The following is a 22,290-nucleotide window of genomic DNA, read 5'->3' on the forward strand; positions in this document are numbered from 1 at the left end:
TTTCTGCCCTGTCGCGGGTAAATATTAAGTTAAAAATATGCCACTTTTGCTGGGATATAGTTCATTTACTGGGCATTCCGAAAACACGCACAACTGAAAATTTACAATTTTTTATTTATGACGTTCTTGACAGGTGTGAGCGATATTTGTTTATTGATTTGGCGTTTAATTTGTAGAACTCCATTTTAATTTATGTATTTATTTTTAAAACAAACACAGATAATTTGAGTATACTAAGTGTATTTTATTGTTAAAAAAACATATTATTTTTTTGACATCTCATCAAAGATGAAGAAGAATATGGAAGTCTGGGCATTTACGGGGCTGACGACCGTCATAGGCTGGTTTAAGTGATCACTTTACACACGTGTAACATTTACCAATTCTACCCATTATTGACAACCACACTACTCAAATTCTCGGAAGTTCAATATATATGAACCAATTTTGAAACATTATTCTTGAATCACTAGAACTTCACTACAGACATCTATTGCTGAGATGATCAATATTCTTCTTCATCTTTGATGAGATGTCAAAAAATTATAAAAATATAACTCTTGTTATTGGAGATAATCCAGATTTTGTGAACAAATATTTGGACACACTCAATATGTTGTAAGGAAAAGCAAATTTTCGCAATCGCTCTGCACTCCATTAATTATTATCTCCGCTATAAATTTATCGAAAATGGTGAGAAAATAAGAAGTATTTTATAGTGTTTCTCTTTTATTGTTATTCTGCATTCGCCTTTTTAAAAACAATAACATAAATATCGCGAGTTTGAAGTAAGATAATGCAATAATATGCAAGTGGCGAGTCGAGAAATGCACGCGACGCAGCCGGGATATCGAGGGTCAGTTTTACGAACATATTTTAACTTAACTTTTTATTTAAAAAAAAACTAACAAACCAACCATCACGCCGCTTCCCCGCAGGGGTAGGCAGAGAGAATAGAACGCCACACCACTCTGTCTTTGCAAACATTCTTCACCTCTTTCACGTTGATGCATCTCCTCATACTTACCCGCCGATTGTTACGACTCCTAACCTGACCACTGATCGTGCCATGTTTTTCTCGGTCTTCCTCTGCTTCTTTTTCCGACTTCATTCGCCTCATAAATTTGTTTTACCGTTCTTTCCTCACTCATTCGTTCTACATGTACCATCTCAACACACCTTTCTTAATTTTATCGATAATGCTTATCTCAGCTTTGCATTCCTTCCCACTATTCGAACATCTATCATACATCGTTATGTCGCACATTCTTCCGTGAGATCGCATTTCGACTGCATCCAGTCTACTTTCGTCCTTCTTTTTCCAACTACATGTTTTTATTTTTTATTTGTATGAATTCTGACAAAGTTAATTACACATTACTTTTTTTTATCAGAATTTATAATTCATAAAATATCTAACTTCTTAGCAGGCACTATGTGGTAATATTTATCCATTTTCAATGTAATATTCATTTAGTCATTATTCAGTTTTATCTACCTTTCTTTCCACCTTTCTTCCATTGTTAACGATCCAGATAACAATGCGTTTATACGCTGTAGTTGCCCTACGCACCATTGGAGTGCGGATAAGGGTTGGAGGATGAACGTTTTATCTAATTTTTTATATTTTATATTTGTACAAATATTAAAATTTTAAAAAATTATCAGAATTGCTTCATAAGCCAAAGATAGTCTATGTTCTCAGTTATTTTACCTGATGTTTAAAAAAATTGAGGTAAAATATCTGTGTGAAACAGAGTGTAGTGAAGCTTATATTACATGATAAATTAAATTATATCATTTATTGATTCGGCATTAATTTTGTGGAATGCCATGTTAATTATTTATTAAAAAAATACTTGAATTTACCTTTGATGAGTTTTATTTACATATACGACTAGTTTTGAAAACTTACAGATGTTTTCATCTTCTGGTAAAAATTAAAATAAGGTTTTAATTTTTACCAGAAGATGAAAACATCTGTAAGTTTTCAAAACTAGTCGTATATGTAAATAAAACTCACCAAGTGGTATATATTCGAGTGTTTTTTTTTAATAATCAACATGTCATTCCACAAAGTTAATGCCAGAAGATGAAAACATTTGTAAGTTTTCGAAACTAGTCGTATATATATATATATAAACGAAACTCATGAAGTGGTATATTCAAGTGTTTTATTTTTTTAAAAAAAGTTACTTTGTTTATAAACTTTATGAACGGCAGTTGAAAAACCAACCTTTTAGCACGCCAGCATTATAAATATGCAACTTCTGCCGCATATCAAATGCGTACACTTTTGATAAGCCAAGGAAATGGTTAAGGCTGACCATGTTAATGCGAAATGGTAGTTTGAAATGATTTAAGCTTTGAGAAAAAGACACACCACTCTGCCTTTGGAAAACATTATTTGCATCTTCCACATTCATACATCACCTTTTACATACCGCGCGATTATTCCGACTCCTGATTCGACCACTTTCAAGTATTTTTATTTCTTGACCATGGTCTTTATCTCCTCCTATTTACAACTACATTCGCCTCATAGATTTGTTTTACTTCACTCATTCGTTCCACATGTCCAAACCATCTCACCACACCTTTGTTTACATCAACCATGTTTATTTTCCTGATTTTACCATTCTAACATATATCACATGATTTTGCAAAAATCGTTTTTCTACAAATTCGTCTGAGCGCAAACATACTTCCATTCTTACCATTTCTGTGAGCCTAACCACTCATTATTAAAAATAAGTAGAGTGGGTTTGAACCCAGAAACTCTGACTCAAGAGTAAGTGACACTAACCATGGGACCACAACCTGACACAATATATGTTTATTGTGAGTAGAGTGAAAAATTCATTTTGTAATAAAAATAAATACAAATTAATAATAAATAAAAATAAATGAAGTATCATTTCAGTTTTAATGCAATTAACAGACCTCTACACTATTGAGTGAAAATAAAATAATGGCAATAAATAATTTATATTATTTTTTTAATTCGCCATTTCGATGATTTGTAGGCAACATCACCAAGTCAGCCGGGTACGTCTACTTGTCAAGTTACAGCCGCCCTAACCCGTTTTACCGGAAGCTCCTAAACGGGACTTGAACCCTATAGCTTCACGGTAAGCGCAAAAATAACCACTTAACCAATAACGTAATTACACAAAGAAAAAACACTATTTATTTGATTATTGACAAACATCCTCGATCATTAAATGTATCGTCGGACAGACTATACGATATTATAGAAGAAAATAGCTAAAAGACATATTCATAACATTTCAAGATATTTTGACATATTCGTAACATTGCACAACATTATGACATATTCGAAACATTACATAACATTTTGACATAACATTATGACATATTCATAACATTTCACAACATTTTGACATAACATTATGACATATACCTACATAACATTTCACAACATGTTGACATAAAAACATATTCAAAACATTACATAACATTTTGACATAATATTTCACAACATTTTGACATGTTTATAACATTTCACAACATTTTGCAATATTATTAACATTTCACAACATTTTGAAATATATAATATTATCACATTTTCATAACATTTCACAACATGTTGACAAAAAAAAATTCAAAATATTTTGTGTGTCCAAATACTTTCTCCATTTAAGAGTTATTTTATATATTTTTTAAAATAATTATTAAGTAGAGAGATTTGTGAACAAGTATTTGGACACATTCAAAATGTCGTGAAGATCGATTTTGTTATTTTACGAACGGTATCCGAATCCGACATTATCCTGATCTCACTGCTTACCCTGGCGGAGAAGCGGAGTGATGGCTAATAATAAGTTGAGGAGATTTGAGATTTTCAACAAATTAAGTTTTTATTTACATAAATATTATAAATAATTTAATATTTTCCATATCCAAGAAGGTGAGTGCATGGAATGTATGGAACGTATGGTGAATGTATGGAAGCGAAATATGGAATGAGCAAAAGAAGGATGAAAGCAGGGTTAAATGCGTTCCCTCAGACGAATGTCTGGAAAATCGACGTTTTGCAAAATTAAAAAAAATTAGGATATTAGAAATTAATAAAGAGTAATAAGTAAGACTGAATTAGGAATAATTAAAAAGAATAGGAAAAGGTAGTATGGATATGTGAAGAGAATGGATAGCGAGAGAATGACTAAGAAAGTAAATTTGTAAAATGTGAACAGGACGATAGAACGAGGATGGCCAAAAAAGACGTAAGCACGATCAGATCAATCAGAACCTAAAATCTGGTAGTGTCAAAAGTCTGCGAGCTAGGAGAGCATGTGCGACTAGATATATTGTTGTTTTTAGCTCCAAAACTGTTAAATTTATTCCACAAAGGCTAAATGTTAGATGTTTTACCCAAGTTTGTTTCGATTTAAAATTTTGCTTAAATTGTTTATTAAAGTGACAGATTTAAGCTGTTTTTTCTTGTAGACGTATCACTCATGCTTGCTAACTTTTAACTGGTTCGTCTTTTTTATTTTTTTACGTTTTTATTTTTTTTGTTTTTTTTTTGTTTTTTGTTTTCCGATAGTCAAGTATTTGTATTTTATATTAACACTTGTATTCTAGTTCTACTTCTAACAATATCTATTGTTTTCTTGCCAGTGCTCTTTACTATGACTTGAATTATATTGTATGTCCACACACAGGCCATGCGTTTGTGGGATCTATTTTTGTATTTATATTTTTTGTATTTGTATTTAAATTATGTTGTATAATGCAAAACAATTAAAAAAAAGAAAATAAAAGAAGCTTTAAGTATATGTCAGACAGACGAGTGTGGTTTTTCATTCTCTCTGCCTACCCCTGCAGTGAAACGGCGTAATAGTAGAAGAAGTAGTAGTTTTTTGAGGTGACTTGAACGTTTCGAAGCTACCGCGCGTCTTATCATCACTCTAATATTTAAATTAGGTGTCGTTGATCATATTTTCCCTTTTTTCTTACATCATACCCTATTTTCCAGTACATCCATCTTTGAGGTTCCAAAGAGTCGAAGTCGCGTGCGTATGTAATCATGAAATGGAATTAGATATAAATTTACATAAGGTACGTATCCGATCACCGCACTATTTTTTATAAGAGATCAAAAAAACGCATCCATTAGTGGATATTTAATGGGGATTATGCAACTGTAATGGGGATACTTTATGATTGAGATAAAACTGCTTAATTGCGATGCGGTGCCCTATGCACCATTGGGTTAGAAGGTGTACGTATACTTTCGCCACAATAATAATTTGAGTGGGTCGAAATCATTGTTCACAAATCTGGGATCGTTCCTTTATAATTATTTATATTGATACCTCGACAAATTAATGCGGCAAATGTAGTTGGTAATAGAAGCAGAGGAAGACCAAGAAGATTTTGGTAAAATCAAGTATTTAAAATTAGTGGTGGTCAGACCAAGAGTCGGAATAATCGGCATATATGTATGAGGATATGCATGAATGTGGAAGAGTATGTATGTTATGTGATTGGAATGAGTGAAGAAAGAACGGTAAAACAAATTTATGAAGCAAATGTGGTTGGTAATAGAAGCATAAGAGGACCGAAGAAAACTTGACGGGATCAAGTATCGCAATTATATTTTTAATTTTTTTCAGATTCATTTTAAGTGGAAACCTGTAATTGGAAATTAATAATTATTTTTTTAGTTATAAAATTGCTTTATGTATAAGGGTTTGAAAATGTATAAGGAAATGCCTGAATGTATGAAGAATGAAAAGAGTCTGAAAGAATTTAAAAATAAATTTACTGAAATATATATATATATATATATATATATATATATATATATATATATATATATATATATATATATACATATATATATATATATATATATATATATATATATATATATGTATTTATCCATATATATATATATATATATATATATATATATATATATATATATATACATATATATATATATATATATATATATATATATATATATATATATATATATATATATATATATATATATATATATATATATATATATATATATATATATATATATATATTTATATATACATATATTATATATATATATATATATATATATATATATATATATATATATATATATATATATATATATATATATATATATATATGTGTAGATGTAGTAAATTGAATTTATAAACCAGTTTATATTAGTTGTAATAAAAGCTAACTAAAGAAATAATAAAAATAAAAAAAATTTTAATATTTTGTTATTTTTATAAATATTTTGTTGCTTTTTAAATGTATAAATACTTTAATTTTATGATAAGTTATTTGGTCAGGAGTCTTCCGAAATGCACTTGATCTATTCCGGATTTCTCGACTATTATTGAATCAATTAAAAATATCTTTTAAAAAAACTTAGGTTAACTTTAAAAAAACACCTTAATTAGTTTTTAAAGTAAATAAACTGTTATTATTCAATTAAAAAAAAATATTCAATTCTGTAAAACAACATTTTTGTTAAATGGCTCGGTGTTAGGAACCATGCCATGTACGTACGTTTAATTGGCATCCCTGCCTCGAGCGCTGTTTTCGTCAAATAATGAATATTCCAGAAATTTTATTTGACTTCACTTGACTTCAATTATCTTCATGACGTCACGCAACCCCTTCAAAATTCTGACACATTGACGGAATTAACATTTTTTAATTACTGACCATTTGTGTGAAAAATCTTCTCCGTGCGCTCATTATTAAACTCGTACACCGTGCACCAAAAAAAATGGCATTCATAATTTTAATATTTAGCCTTATGTAAAAAACTATACATAAGTGGAATTAATTTTGACATCTCAAAATAGATGAAGAGCAAAATGGAAGTCTGGGTATTTGCAGGGCTTATGATCTGTCATAGGTTGGATTGTAAATCCTTTACGCAGTCCAACATTTACTATTTTACCCATGGTTGACAACCACACTTCTCAATTTTTTGGCACTCCTAGATATACATATCGATCACTCCTTTCAACAACGTCATATATCAAAAATCGACGATTTTCACTTGTGCATGTTTTCAGAATGCGCAGAAACTGTACCATATCCCAACAAAAGCGGCATATTTTCAACTTAATATTTACCCGCTACGGGGCAGAATGTGTTGTTTTTGCATTTTGAAGAAAAGGCATTGTTTAATTATTTTTTTAGTAAACTAAATATTTTTTAAATTAAAAAAACCTGCTTGTTTTACCTAAAAAGACCTGTTGCACACTAAAAAGTTCAATAAGTGGCTTAATATTTATTTTTAGTACATTTTATTATATTCTTAAACTTTAAAAACGATCTCCTGAAAAATCAAGTTTTCTGATATATGACGTTGTTGAAAGGAGTGAGCGATATATGTATTATCCGCCTGCGTAGTGAATGATTACTCGGCTACCGCACTGAAGGTCCCGGGTTAGATTCCCATTGTGGGAAGCTTAAGTTATTTTAAAAATATAAATTTAATGTACATATTCATCAATAAATGTTGAGAAATCAATAAAAAAATCTTTAAATTTAAATAAAGTTCATAAAAAAAAATTATGATAATTTTAGGCATCTCCTGGTATGCAAAATAATTCATGGTGAATTTTACTAAAAAATCATGAAGATTACTGCTGATGAAAACGTACTGATTTCAATCATAATATTACATCAATTGTAATCGCCACATAATAAGTGCACCAAAGATCAGTTACATAAATTTAAGTACTAAAATTTAAGCAGTGTGATTGCCAATCATGGGTAGAATGGTGAATATTACACAGTGTATTTAGTGATAACTTAAACCAGCCTATGATAAATACCCAGACTTTCATATTCTTCTTCATATATCGTATTCGTACTGGAGAAAGTGACCAACTACCAAAACGTAAAATATTCAGGAGGGGCATTTAAGTCACTTTTGCTTGGCAAGAAAATATACATCAATGTAGATAGTCATTTTTACCAAGTCGATATATTATACTTCCAAGTTTAAAATCCTTCGGGATTTTGTTCAGGGCATTATTAAGCTAGTAAGATATCAAATAGTCAATGATCACGTTTTTGTAAAACAATGCACTTGGTCACTTTCTCCTGTATGACAACGATATGTTGGGATGTCAAAATGTAAAAAAAAGACACCCAGATTTGTGAACAAAATTTAAACTACTGAAAAAGTCGTAATTTTTTTTCTTTCAAAATGTATAAAAATATAAGGAAACTTATGCAGTTTCTTGAACTCCAATACGATGCAAAAAGGAGCTTTGCGTTTTGATCCACCGCGTTGTTAATACACAAAAGCAAGTGCAAAAATTATTGTTATTTTTTTTAATTGCAAAAGTCGATTAATAACATCACTCCGTAAAATTTAATTATTGTTTTGTTCGGGTATTTTTTTAAATATGTTACTTTCATATTATTAAGTATCTTACGGCATTTTTTATGTAAATTAGAACAGACATTACAGTAATCAATTATTTTAATACAAGACGAATTTTACATAAACATATAAATAAATAAACAAAAAGTACATCATTGTGGTCCCGTGGTAAGTGTCGCGGACTTTTGAGTCAAAGTTTCTCGGTTCGAACAACTCTACCACAATTTGACACCTATTTCTAATAATGAGCCGCTTAGGCTCACGGAAATAGTATGAAATTGAAATATTTGTGTAAATAATAAAAACACAAATAATTCTCTTTTTTTTAAGTAAGTTTACGGCCCACACCGAATTCTTTTACCGATAATATCTGTAGACAGCCAATGACAAAATATTACCATTTTTTTTTCATTAAATAATTTTTTTTTCAGTAAATTTACCGTAAAAATACTTGGACTTCCATATTCTTATCTCAATAAAACTTCTTCGTCATTGTTGAGACCACATTACAAACCAAAAGTATTACGAGACAATCTTGTTAAGCCTTGAAAACACATGGACTTATATATACTAATCATGATAAAACTTCATCATCTATGTTAAGACATTAATAGAAACCAGTAAGCATACGAGAAAAGCTATTCAAACCATGTCAATACACGGACTTCCACATTCATATCTCAATAAAACTTCTTTATCTTTGTTGAGACATTAATTGAAACCAGTAGGCATACGAGACAGGCTTTTTTGGCCCTGTAAACACTCGGACTTATATATTCTATTCTTAATAAAAGTTCTTCATCTCTGTTGAGAGAATAAATGAAACCAGTAGGATAATAAAAGTTCTTCATCTTTGTTGAGAGAATAAATGAAACCAAAGACAAGCTTTATTAACCTTGTACAAATCTGGTATTCCATATACTTATCATGACAAAACTTCTTTATTTTTGTTGAGACATCAATATGAACCAGTAGTTTTACGGACAAGCTTTTTTTAAATTATTTTGTGGTTAGCATTTAAAAAAAATTACAAATAACACGTATTTGACGACAGGAATCCAACAACAGTGCATACATATATCAATCAATCGTTCAAACCCTTATCTCCACCCGATGGTGCATAGGGCACTGCATCATACAATCGCAGTATTATCTTGATCGTTAATACATGAAAGGAACACAGGAAAGGTGATCAGCCCTCCGCTTCAGGTACAAGTCCGGGGTAAAACTCAATAAATATTAAAGCAAAATATCTCTTGTATTAAAATGACTCCTTCCCCTGGAAATCGAACCCGGGACCTCCACAACGGTATTACAGACGAGATTTCTTACCATTACACTACGGAGGCGGATATACTCGTATATAGAGATACGACTATTTTTAATCTCGATATATCGCTCACTCCCTTCAAGAACGTCATAAATAAAAAAAACTTGATTTTTCAGGAGAACGTTTTTAAAGTTTAAAAATACAATACAATGTAATAAAAATAAATATCAAGCCACTTATTGAACTTTTTACTGTGCAACAGATCTTTTTAGGTAAAATTTGAAGGTTTTTTCTCCATTTGAAAAAAACTTAGTATATTTTAAAAAATAATTAAACATTACCTTTTCTTCAAAATGCAAAAACAACACTTTCTGTCCTGTAACGGGTAAATATTAAGTTAAAAATATGCCGCTTTTGCCGGGATATAGTACATTTTCTGGGCATTCCGAAAACATGCACAACTGAAAATCGTCGATTTTTTATTTATGACGTTCTTGAAAGGAGTGAGCGATATGTGAGATATATAATCTTTTTTAATTAAGTACAAAGATTAATTACTATGGACTTACATTTCTATGGAAATTTATAATGGATATTATTAATAATGAAAACATCGCAATATTTAGAGGCTTTATAAGAATAATTTCATCGTGAAACTAGTAACTTCTGCATACGACTTTCATGCATTTTAACATTATAAATACAATTCTCACGTGATCTTACACATGCGAATCAGTTATAATGTGTTTTTAATTGGGTGTACATAGGAACAATTGTACTCATATTCAATTCAACCTTCAAATGGAGAGTGGAAAAATTGTATTTTATTATTTTAGATGGGAGTAGCATTTTTTATTCATCTATAATATTTAAAAATTCATTACTAGTATTGATACCAATTTTCGAGTTCTTTTTATTAAAATATGAATCAAAGAACATCGCTGTGGACTTTTGTTTTCTTTTTTTTTAAATTCTTTTATGCAACATAATATGAACACAAATACAAAAAAATATGTGTGTGGGTACACAATATAATTTAGGTCATAGTAAAGGGCACTGGCAAGAATACAATAGAAATTATAAGTAGTAAAACAAGAATTAAAGTGTTAATATAAAATACTTAACAGAAAAAATAGTAAATAACTAATAAAAGTAATAAATAAACTAATAAGTTATAATAAATAACTTACCAGTAATTATTTATCAGAGCTCGCGGATCACATAATGGAAACTAACCACTCATTTGACTCACAAACACACACTTAACTTATAACACTCGGTAACATACGAAATTCAAGTCATGAATAATTTAGAAATAAATAAAATAAAAAAAATCACAAAACATTATTTATAAAATGGAAAATCGCAAAGTTAATGCTTTAAATGTAAATTACATTAAGTAATAATAATAATATTATATATATATATATATATATATATATATATATATATATATATATATATATATATATATATATATATATATATATATATATATATATGTACACATATTTCTATACCTAGGTGGTTTGTTTCAGGAAATATGAATCAAGTTGTAGGAGGGCGTTAATGTCTTGATCAAATATATTGATAAGCATCTCTAAAAATACCTTTGTCCATGAAAAATATTCAGAATTATATTTTACTGAGGGGGAATCGAAGGTATTATGGAAGAGAAATCATAGTTTATCAACAATGATTAAGGCAATCGGTGTTAGACACCCGTACTCGTACTAGCTTGGTAAGTTGCACCCTAAATGGGGTCCGTTCTTACACACTCAGTCGCTAAAGGGTTATTAGTTATAATGCAATTCTTATGCAAATATATGCGATTCGTCTGCGGAATCCTGCAAAAGGATATCTTTCTACTGCCTTAGAACACGAAGGCCTGAGAGTTGCAGTCTTAATAAATAAGCGACTCTGAAATCTAGCTACGGCTTATGCAACACCGCTCATCACGGCCCCACTTTGGCTTTAACTTTATAAGTTAAATAGCCTATTCATTCTTAATTGAATTACTAATTACCCATCACTTCAGTCTTTGCAAACAATATAAGCCTCTTCCGCATTCATGCATCTTCTCATACATGCCCGCCTGTTTTTCCGACTGTTGACCTGACCACACTCAAATTATTACACACCTAAGTTATTCAATGTATAAGGCGATAATGATTGTTAAGAGAATCAGAGAAAGACCGAGGAAAACTTGTAAGGTTCAAGTAACTCAAATACTTGGCCGTGGTCGGGTCAGGAGTCGGAATAATCGGCATGTACGTATGAGGAGATGCAGGAATGTGGAAGAGGTGAAGATTGTTTTCAAAGACAGAGTGGTATGGCGTTCTACCCTCTCTGCCTTCCCCTTCTGGAAATCGGCGTGAAGTTAGTTCAACAAAAGTTAGATAAAACAAAACTTTGAGTAGTGTGGTTGTGAATCATGGATAGAAATGGTAAATATTACACGTGTGTAAAGAGATCATTTAAACCAGCCTATGACGGTCGTAAGCTCCGTAAATGCCCAGACTTCTATATTCTTCTTCATCTATATTGAGATGTTAAAGAATAATATGAAAAAATAACTAATATAATTGGAGTAAATCCAGATTTGTGAACAATTATTTGGACACACTCAAAATGTTGGTAACAAAATTTAACCTCAAAATACTTAAAACCTAACCTTTCATTACCTGACCCAAGAAAATTAACTTTTTTACTAAGTTAGTCAGTTTATGGTATATTGTGTTTATGTAAAGAACCGACAATTTCATAATACGGTTAAATAACTTTCCATATCGCTCACTCCTTTCAACAACTTCATGTATCAAAAATCGTCAAAAATTATAATTAATTAATATCAAAAATTTTCAGTTGTGCATGTTTTCGGAATGCCCCGAAAAAGCGGCATATTTTTAACATAATATTTGCCCGATACAGGGCAGAAAGTGTTGTTTTTGCATTTTAAAGAAAAGGTATTGTTTTATTTTTTTTAAATAAACCAAAAAATTTTCAAACGGAGAAAAAACCTTCAGGTTTTACCTAAAAAGATCTATTGCACAGTAGTTCAATAAGTGGCTAGATATTTATTTTTGATACATTTTATTACATTCTCTAACATTAAAAACGATCTCCTGAAAAATGAAATTTTTAAACAACATGACGTTGTTGAAAGGAGTGGGCAATAATTTTATTTCCAGTATTTTTTTTGTATTTCACAACATATTGTAAAAAGTACAAAAATATTATATTTTATTAATACAAAAAAGATTCCACAAAGGCATGGCATGTGGGTACACAATTTATTTTAGGTTATAATAAAAAGTATTGGAACGGATTCAATAGATATAAGAAAAATAAATAGTTTAAATTAAAAGTGCCAATACAAAATATAATACAATCTCCTTCTCTATGAAATAATATAATAGTTTATATCAAATGATAATAATAATAATAGTTTAAGTTTTATATAAATAGGAGACCGTAGCAGTTTCACTTTGGTCGACATTTGATGCGAGGAATGCATGTCGAGACAGAAGAGTACTGCGTTCCATCCTCTATGCCTACCCCTGTGGGAAACGGCGTGATGGTAGTAGTAGTAGTAGTAGTAGTAGTAGTAATAGTAGTAAACGATGAATGATGAGGAGAGTGTTTATAGTATATTTATGTCCGCCTCCATGGTGTAATGGTTAGCGTGTTTAGCTACCGTGCTGAAGGTCCGGGTTCGATTCCCAGGGGGGGGTCAAATAGATATAAGTGATTTTATCACTCTAGTATTTATTCACTATTACCCTGGACTGGTACCTGTTTCATGTGCTTCGTGTGTTAACAATCAAGATAACACTGCGTTTATATGATGCAGTGTCCTATGCACCATTGGGTGCGGATACGGGTTAGAGGATACTTATGTATTTAAATCATGTTAATCCAAAAAGTTACCGTCTCATCAAAAAATTTACAAAAATTATCAATTTTTTTTTTCAATTTGTTTTATTTTCAATTAACATAAGTATATGTACATAACAAAATAAAAAAATTCAATCGTATACGTTAAATACATACAAAAAACGAAAATATGCAAGAACTATTGCTAAAAGTGTAGAAGAATCCCACTTCGGAAAACTCCTTCAGACACAGATCAACATCCAATGAGATATTGTTCAACATAGCATATATTCTATATTTCTTTTGTATTTCTAATTAAATATCTAATAAATTCATTATTTTTTGGGCAAAAGGCATAGTGCCATTTGACATGCCATTTTAATGCCATTACATGACTGGTATAATGCCATCTACCGAAGAAAACAGTCGACATTATTACTTTGTACCAAGGTTCATAGCCCTGTATTCCATTTGTAGCAATTTATGTCTTAATACAATATACAACCAACAGATGGCAGTAAACAAAATAAAAAATAATAGCTAGCTTTTTCTTACATAAGTATGGAATATTTTCGATAGATGTCAATCGACTCCATCCCAAACATATGACTAACTATCACGCCGCTTATCCGCAGAGGTAGGCAGAGAGAATCGAACGCCACACCACTCTGTCTTTGCAAACACTCTTCGCCTCTTCCACATACATGCATCTCCTCATACATATCCGACGATTATTACGACTCGTGACCCGGCCACTTCCAAGTATTTGACATACTTGATTGTGGCAACGTTCCTCGGTCTTCCTCTGCTTTTTTTTCCAACTACATTCGCCTCATTAATTTGTTTAACTGTTCTTTCCTCACTCATACGTTTCACACGTCCAAACCATCTCAACACACCTCTCTGCCTTGTCTTCTTTCCTTATTTTTGCTTATCTCAGCCTTGTCTTCTTTCCTTATTTTATCATTCGAACATCTATCAAACGTCGTTTTGCCACACATTCGTCTGAGGGATCGCATTTCACACTGTGAATGCAGTCAAAATATGATCACAGATTAATTTACTCACATTATATGTAAATTCATAAACTAAATCATACACCTAAGCAACTTCACTGCTAACTTGGTATCACTGAAGTGTATAAACTCATGCCTCTAGAGAGATAGCGAGGGTTTTCGCCTGGAATTTTCACTCATTAAAAATTATAGTTACTATAAACATAAAGAGTAAATCCGTTCACGAGTAGGCATAGACTATAAAACTTAAAAAGTTGAAACCTAAGTAGGGCCAAGATAAGCGGTGTTCCGTAAGCCGCAGCTAGATTTCAGAGTCATTTGGATAACAGGTAATTAAGAAAGAAAGCGATTAATTCAAAACATTAAGGCACAGATACATGATATGTCGCTCATTCCTTTCAACAACGTCAAATATCAAAAAACTTGATTTTTCAGGATATCGTTTTCAAAGTTTAAAAATAGAATAAAATGCATTGAAAAAAAATATCAAGCCACTTATTGAACTTTTTACTGTGCAACAGATCTTTTTAGGGAAAACCTGAATTTTTTTTTCTCCATTTGAAAAATAATTAGTGTATTTAAAAAAGTTATTAAACAATACCTCTTCTTCAAAATGTAAAAACAACAGTTTCTGCCCTGTAGCGGGTAAATATTAAGTTAAAAAAATGCCGCTTTTGCCGGGATATAGTACATTTTATGGGCATGGACATGCACAACTGAAAATTGTCGATTTATGATAAATGAAGTTGTTGAAAGGAGTGAGCGATGTGTCCGCCTACGAGGTGTAATGGTTAGTGAGTTTAGCTACTATACTGGAGGTCCCGGGTTCAATTGACAGGGGAGGGTAAAAATAAACATTTGTGATATCACATTCTATTACTTACTTAACATTACCCTGAACTGGTCCCCGAAGTGGAAGAGTGGTCACTTTGCCTTCATGTCAGTAACGATCGAGATAACGCTGCATCAATACGATGCAGTGCCCTATGCACCATTGGGTGTAGATAAGGGTCAGAACAGATACATATACAACTAATGAGCATGCTTATAGGAATGCTTAAAATGAGCATTCTCTCTGGCCTGTATACATTTAATCGAAATAAGCACTGTAGTTTTGAGCATGTTTAGAAAAAAGCATGCTCAAATCAAATACCCACAAAAAATCTACGTACTAGCACGCTCTCTGTTGGCTGATTGTAGTGAAAAATAGAAAACAAAGCAGTTTTTTGCGCAGAACTGAATAAAATTAATTTTTTGCTTGCAATGCAATGCGTCTAAAAAACTTCTATCATTAAGAAATAAAAACAATATTTTGAGTGTGTCCAAATACTTGTTCACAAATCTGGATTATCTCCAATTGTAGGATTATTTTTCATATTAATTTTTGACACCAAATAATAAGATATTTTAATTTGTCAAAAAATAATAAGAAAGAAAAACATAAAGAATAGGACCATTTGTGTTATGAATTTTTATTTTTATAATTTTCAAGTTCTGGATTTTTGCTATCATAATTTTCATAGTCAGTATTGGGTCGTTCATGTTGGCAATGAAATCTTGATATGTATTAGAGATGTGCTGAGTACAAGTTTTACCAAGTTACTGCATACGAGTTCTAGGTGTTTGATGTTTGCTAAACAGAGTACTCGGCTTTGATTGATTGAACCTAAAAGCCCAAAGACGAAGTTCAGGATCGTCTTCAAGGCCTTAAATGTGATAAATATTACTGTTTGGCTAGTTACTGGACCCCAGATTCAGAATGAGATTTAATTTATAGAAAGGCAAATTGATCAGGAAGATCCTATTTTTAGAATCCATTGAAATAAGCGACGTTACAGAAAGTGCCAGCAGTAGTGAAGAAAACGAATCCAATTCTAACCTTAAACAATTAAGACAGTTGAAAGATCCTTATGCATCATTTTGAAACTGCTTTGAAGAACTCGCTTCTACCCAGCCACCGGAGCTTCCTAGAATTGGATCGATATGAAAACCAAGGGTTGTTGTCAAAAGATAAAAGTCCTTTCTAGTGGGCAAGGCATAAAACAAGATATCCAGAGATAGTACATTTATTTATAAAAAATGTTTTACTTAGTAAATACCACTATTTCTTAAAATCTACTGTGACACGTGTTTCGATGCATTCTGCATAATTTTCAAACACCGTATGTGAAGCTAATTCCGAATTTTAGAGAAGGTTGAAGAGGGGGTAGCAGCTGTTTCTTATTATTATTTATTTATTAAATTTTAATTTTATTTTTTATTTTTATTTATATGTGGGAACATAGACAGTAGGGGGGAGGCTTTAGTCATTGTCATATTGTTAATTATGGGTTTATTGTTGGAAGAGTGTTTTTATGTTGAGAGCTCTTCCTTCAATACTGTACTCTTGGGAGATCAAAAGAGGTGTCGGAAGACCCTAAAAGAGATGGTTTGACGACATAGTCGCTGTGGGGGGTAAAAACTGTCTGCAAGTAGCAACCAACCGAAGGAAATGGAAAGAAGGGAAAGAGGCCTATATACAGCAGTGGAGGTAATAAATAATAATAAAAAAGCCCTTATCCGCACCCCAATGGTGCATAGGGCACTGCTTCATATAAATGAAGTGTTATCTTGATTGTTTACACATGAAGGAAAGGTGATCAGGTTCCAGTCCAGGGTAATATTGAATAAATATTACAGTGAAAAAATCACTTATATTTATTTCACCCTCACCAGAACGTTCGGAGAGTCTTGTATTTTTACATCCCTCCGCTTCAGGTTCCCTCCGCTTCAGGTTCCAGTCCAGGGTAATATTGAATAAATATAACAGTGAAAAAATCACTTATATTTATTTCACCCCCCCTGGGATTCGAACCCGGGACCTCCAGAACAGTGGAGGTAACCTCGTGGAGCAGTGGAGGTGTACCTCGAAGTGGAGGTAAGAGGGCTCATAAAGAAGAAAAAGAAGAAGTTTTTATGTGTACCTGCAAGGACTGTATATAGCGAGTGTTTATTTTTTAGAAGCAGGTGACGTCTATAAAGAAAAAAGGAACAGGCTGTTACCAGAACATTCGGAGAGTCTTGTATTTTTACATCACAACAATTTTAATTGTAATCATTGCAGCTTTTTAATGCTTCTGTTTTTATTATAATTACCAAAATATTATACTACTTTAGTTAACCGAATATACTTTGAACCCAGTTATTCGGCCGAGAACGAATAGTAAAAAAAAACGCCGAGTATGCCAAATACCGAGTGTTTTTAATTTATTTTCTTTATTTATTGCCGTAGCCAATTTGTACATAATAAATTAAATACATATCGCTCACTTCTTTCAAGAACATCATAAATCAAAAATCGACAATTTTCAGTTGTACATGTTTTCGGAATGCTCAGAAAATGTACTATATCCCAGCAAAAGAGGCAAATTTTGAACTCAATATTTACCCACTACAGAGCAAAAAGTGTTATTTTTGCATTTTGAAGAAAAGGTATTGTTTTATTATTTTTTTAAAAATACTAAATATTTTTCAAATAGAGAAAAAAACCATTTGGTTTTACCTACAAATATCTGTTGCACAGTAAAAAGTTCAATAAGTGTCTGATATTTATTTGTTTTTAATATATTGTGTTATATTTTTAAACTTTAAAAACGTTCTCCTGAAAAATCAAGTTTTTTTATTTAAGACGTTCTTGAAAGGAGTGAGCAATGTGATAATTGTTGTCACAACTTATAATCTCTCTTAAGTATATTAAAGAAGATGAACATATTAGATAAAGAATTATACATCAGCCTGAAGTATTGTAATTTTTCTTGCTTTATAGTTAGCAAGTGACATGTTCCAGATATTGGTGTGGTCTGCAAAATCATTGCCGAGGTTTTGCATTCGGTGAATGGGAGTATTGAATCAAGACACTGTCCGGCCGTTATTACATTAAAATATTTGACAGTTTCTCGTGCTTCTGGTTGGGGCATAAATGTTTATCATTTGAGGGGGCCAATCTAAAATATTCTTTAAAATTTTGTATAAGTTAATCAGATCAAATAGCTTTAAACGAGTACTGGGCCCTTGACTAATAAAAAAACTCTTATCCGCACCCCAATGGTGCATAGGGCACTACGTCATATAAACGCAGTGTTATCTTGATCGTTTACACATGAAAGAAAAGTGATCAGCCCTTCGCTTCAGGTACCAGTCCAGGGTAATGTTGAATAAATATTATAGTGAAACCTCGGGACCTCCAGAACGGTAGCCGAGCGTGCTGACCATTACACTACGGAGGCGGACAAAAACGTACGGGCCCTTCACTAGTATGCATTATTCCTTGCAATACTGTTTTTATATAGGGGCAATCGTGGATTCTAAAGGTATTCTTTGTTCGTTCTTCGAAACACACATACAAATTGAAATGTTTTCTCATCTCCCCAACAAGACATTTTGGAGTGAAGTCGTACAATAAACCCTACTACAAACTTGATTGCAATGAGCTTTCTCATACGCGAACCTGTTCATACATGCTAAAATCAAGCCCGAAAATCGAACGGCTGTCGATTATTGAGCATGCTCATTTCTAGCTAAGTGCAGCGGTGGGCTGCAGGGGGCTCGGAGGGATTCGCACAAGCCCTTTGTTAAATTGGACTTGGGCCGGCGAGCCCCTTGTTTAATTAAGGGAAATCAATCTTCTCTGATTAAGTCAGTGTAAAAATGCAATTTCAGTGATCTCATATCATTCTTAAACATCTCAACAAAGATGAAGAAGAATAAGTCAGTCATCGGCTGGTTTCAGTGATCAGTGATATCATTATTTTTGATCATATCTATATGTTTGATGGGCATATTAAGTATTTTTAATTATTATTTATTTATTTAAGCTTCATGTACAGAAAATGAATAAGTACATTGACGGGCTTATTGCTAAAAAGTAATATCTTCCAACCAACCAAAAACAGACAAGTGATATTGATCAAAACGTTTGATACCATATATGGCTGTTTGCAATCAGAGGGTAGACAGCAAATCAACATTTAAAAAAATGTAAATTATAAAAGATGACAATAAGGAGGGAAAAGGAAAAAGGGAGTTTAAAGAAGGAGGTAGAGGGAAAAACTAAAGGAGGAGGTTTGATGGACGGTTAGAATTCTATTGATAAATAGTATTGTCTCAGACGTTTCTTAAAAATTATTAGAGAATTTGCATTTTTTACAAGGAGAGGTAATTCTTTCCATAGTCTAGCATAGTATTATGTATTTCGGATAGATAAAAAAAATTATACACTCCCCCCTATCCCCTTCTCCCTCCAACCGCAAGCCCCTTTTTAAAAAAATTGGCAGCTGTACACAATGCTATTAAGCAGCATTTGCTCAAATATAGCATGCTTATTATAACAAATATAGTGTGTGTATCTATATGTACATTAATGATGAACGAACATAATAAAAGTAATATCTGCCCTCTGATTGCAAACAGCTATTTTATATATCCTTTGATTGAAACCTTGTACAAGTGAATTTGAAACACAAATGAAAATTGTCAATTTTTGATATATGACGTTGTTGAAAGGAGTGAGCGATATATTTTTTTCCTGTATTTTTTTTTTGTATTTCACAACATGATGTAAAAAGCAAAAAAATATTATATTTTATTAATACACAAAAGATCCCAATAGGATTGAGTGATATATGGTATCAAACGTTTCGACCAATATCACTAGTCTGTTTTTGGTTGGCTGAAAGATATTGCTTTTTAGCAATAAGCCCGCGAATGTACTTATTTATTTTCTGTACATGAAGTTCAAATAAATAAATGAAAAAATAGTAAAAACTTCACAATGAATAGAACGCCACACCAATCTATCCTTAATAACAATCTTCGCCTCTCCCACATTCATGTATCCGCTCATACATACCAGCCGATTATTCCCAATCCTAACCTGAACAATTTCAAGTATTTGACATACATACTTAATAATGTCAAGTTTTCCTCGGTCTTCCTCTGCTTCTATTACCACATTCCACATTCACCTCAAAATTTTGTTTTACTATTCTTTCTTCACTTATTCGATTCACATGCCCAGATGATCACACCAAGTTTTCCTCGGTCTTCCTCTGCTTCTATTACCACATTCCACGTTCACCTCAAAAATTTGTTTTACTATTCTTTCTTCACTTATTCGCTTCACATGCCCAGATGATCACACCAAGTTTTCCTCGGTCTTCCTCTGCTTCTATTACCCATTCCACGTTCACCTCAAAAATTTGTTTTACTATTCTTTCTTCACTTATTCGCTTCACATGCCCAGATGATCATACCAAGTTTTCCTCGGTCTTCCTCTGCTTCTATTACCACATTCCACATTCACCTCAAAAATTTGTTTTACTATTATTTCTTCACTTATTCGATTCACATGCCCAGATGATCATACCAAGTTTTCCTCGGTCTTCCTCTGCTTCTATTACCACATTCCACATTCACCTCAAAAATTTGTTTTACTATTCTTTCTTCACTCATTCGATTCACATGGCCAAATAATCATGCCAAAGTTACCTTGGTCTTCCTCTGCTTCTATTTCCACTACATTCACATCTTAAAGTCGTCTTCCTATTCTCTCTTTACTCATTCGATTCACATGCCCTAACCATCTCATCATACCTTTTTTAAAACTAGACTACCGGTGTTGGAATAACCATTCCATCATCAGGTCAAATATAGGTCTGCCAAGTGAAATTGCTACGGTTTCATATTTATATAAAACATAAATTATTATTATTATTCTTTGAAAGAGAGAGAAATGATGATGGAATTGTTATTCCGAAACTGGTAGTTATTAAGTAGTGTTTTTAAGTGGTATCGATAAAGCTTCTCTCAGTTTTGCATGCTTTCGTTATTTCACCAATCGAACATTATAAAACGTTTTGCCGTACATTCGTCTGAAGGATCGCATTTTGACTGCATTTATTCTACATTTCTTATTTCACCATTACATGTACCATACATCGTTTTGGCGCACATTCATCTGAGAGATCGCATCGTCTGTCACCTCCATGCGTCTCTTCTATGCATTAGGGTTGGTACCGGGACTCCATTGTGTACCTTTAGTTTAGTTTTGGCTGAATGATACATTTGAAAAGTAAATAGATACATAAAACAAGCATAAATTTACTTCAATTAAAAACATTTTTATAAATTATTATGAAAAAATCACTTACCAAATGACGGCAGCGATCTCCAATCTGGATTTCAAGAGGGTGACAGTATTGTCCGACATTTTGAACTTTGTCACACACGAAAAATATACCAACATTCTCAAATATGTGGATTAAATGCACTTTGGAAATATATTGTCCGCTTCCATGGTGTAGTGCTTACCGCGTTTGACTACCATGCTGGATGTTCCGGGTTCGATTCCCAGGTATGTCAAAATATATATTGAGTGTCTTTTCACTGTAATATTTATTTTATACGAGCCTCAAATGGCTGTAAGTCTCGTTAAATCGCAATGAAAAAAAAAGCAACGTAAAAAAATGCCAAGTGATAGCTACTGGCTAGAATCGCGCTGTCCGCCATGAGCAATGTTTATTATTACGCGTGATATTGATACTTTTAAAAGATGGTTCTGCCATTGCGTTCAATACGACTGTTTAAAAACCACATGTTTTTACCCGTCGCAAAAAATTAAAACACTAGTCACTTTTTTTACAAACACGCGCGTATTCGAACTAAAAATTGTGTCGAAATTTCATAACAATCGGTGA

General features: G+C 32.0%; 1 protein-coding gene across 1 annotated transcript in view; it reads right to left on the minus strand.

Moving 5' to 3' along the window:
• LOC148306682 (uncharacterized) overlaps window positions 1-21,829 on the minus strand; it is a 126,449-nt gene extending 104,620 nt beyond the window's left edge. The window contains exon 1 of the mRNA XM_088264549.1: window positions 21,745-21,829. The gene's annotated coding sequence lies outside the window, so the exon portion shown is untranslated. The remainder of the gene's footprint in view (window positions 1-21,744) is intronic.
• Between the last annotated feature and the right edge of the window lie 461 nt (window positions 21,830-22,290).

Source organism: Brachycentrus maculatus, unplaced genomic scaffold (assembly GCF_059751285.1).
Source record: "Brachycentrus maculatus isolate JH-2025_06_01 unplaced genomic scaffold, ASM5975128v1 h1tg000231l, whole genome shotgun sequence".
NCBI classification, from domain to species: Eukaryota; Metazoa; Arthropoda; class Insecta; order Trichoptera; family Brachycentridae; genus Brachycentrus; species Brachycentrus maculatus.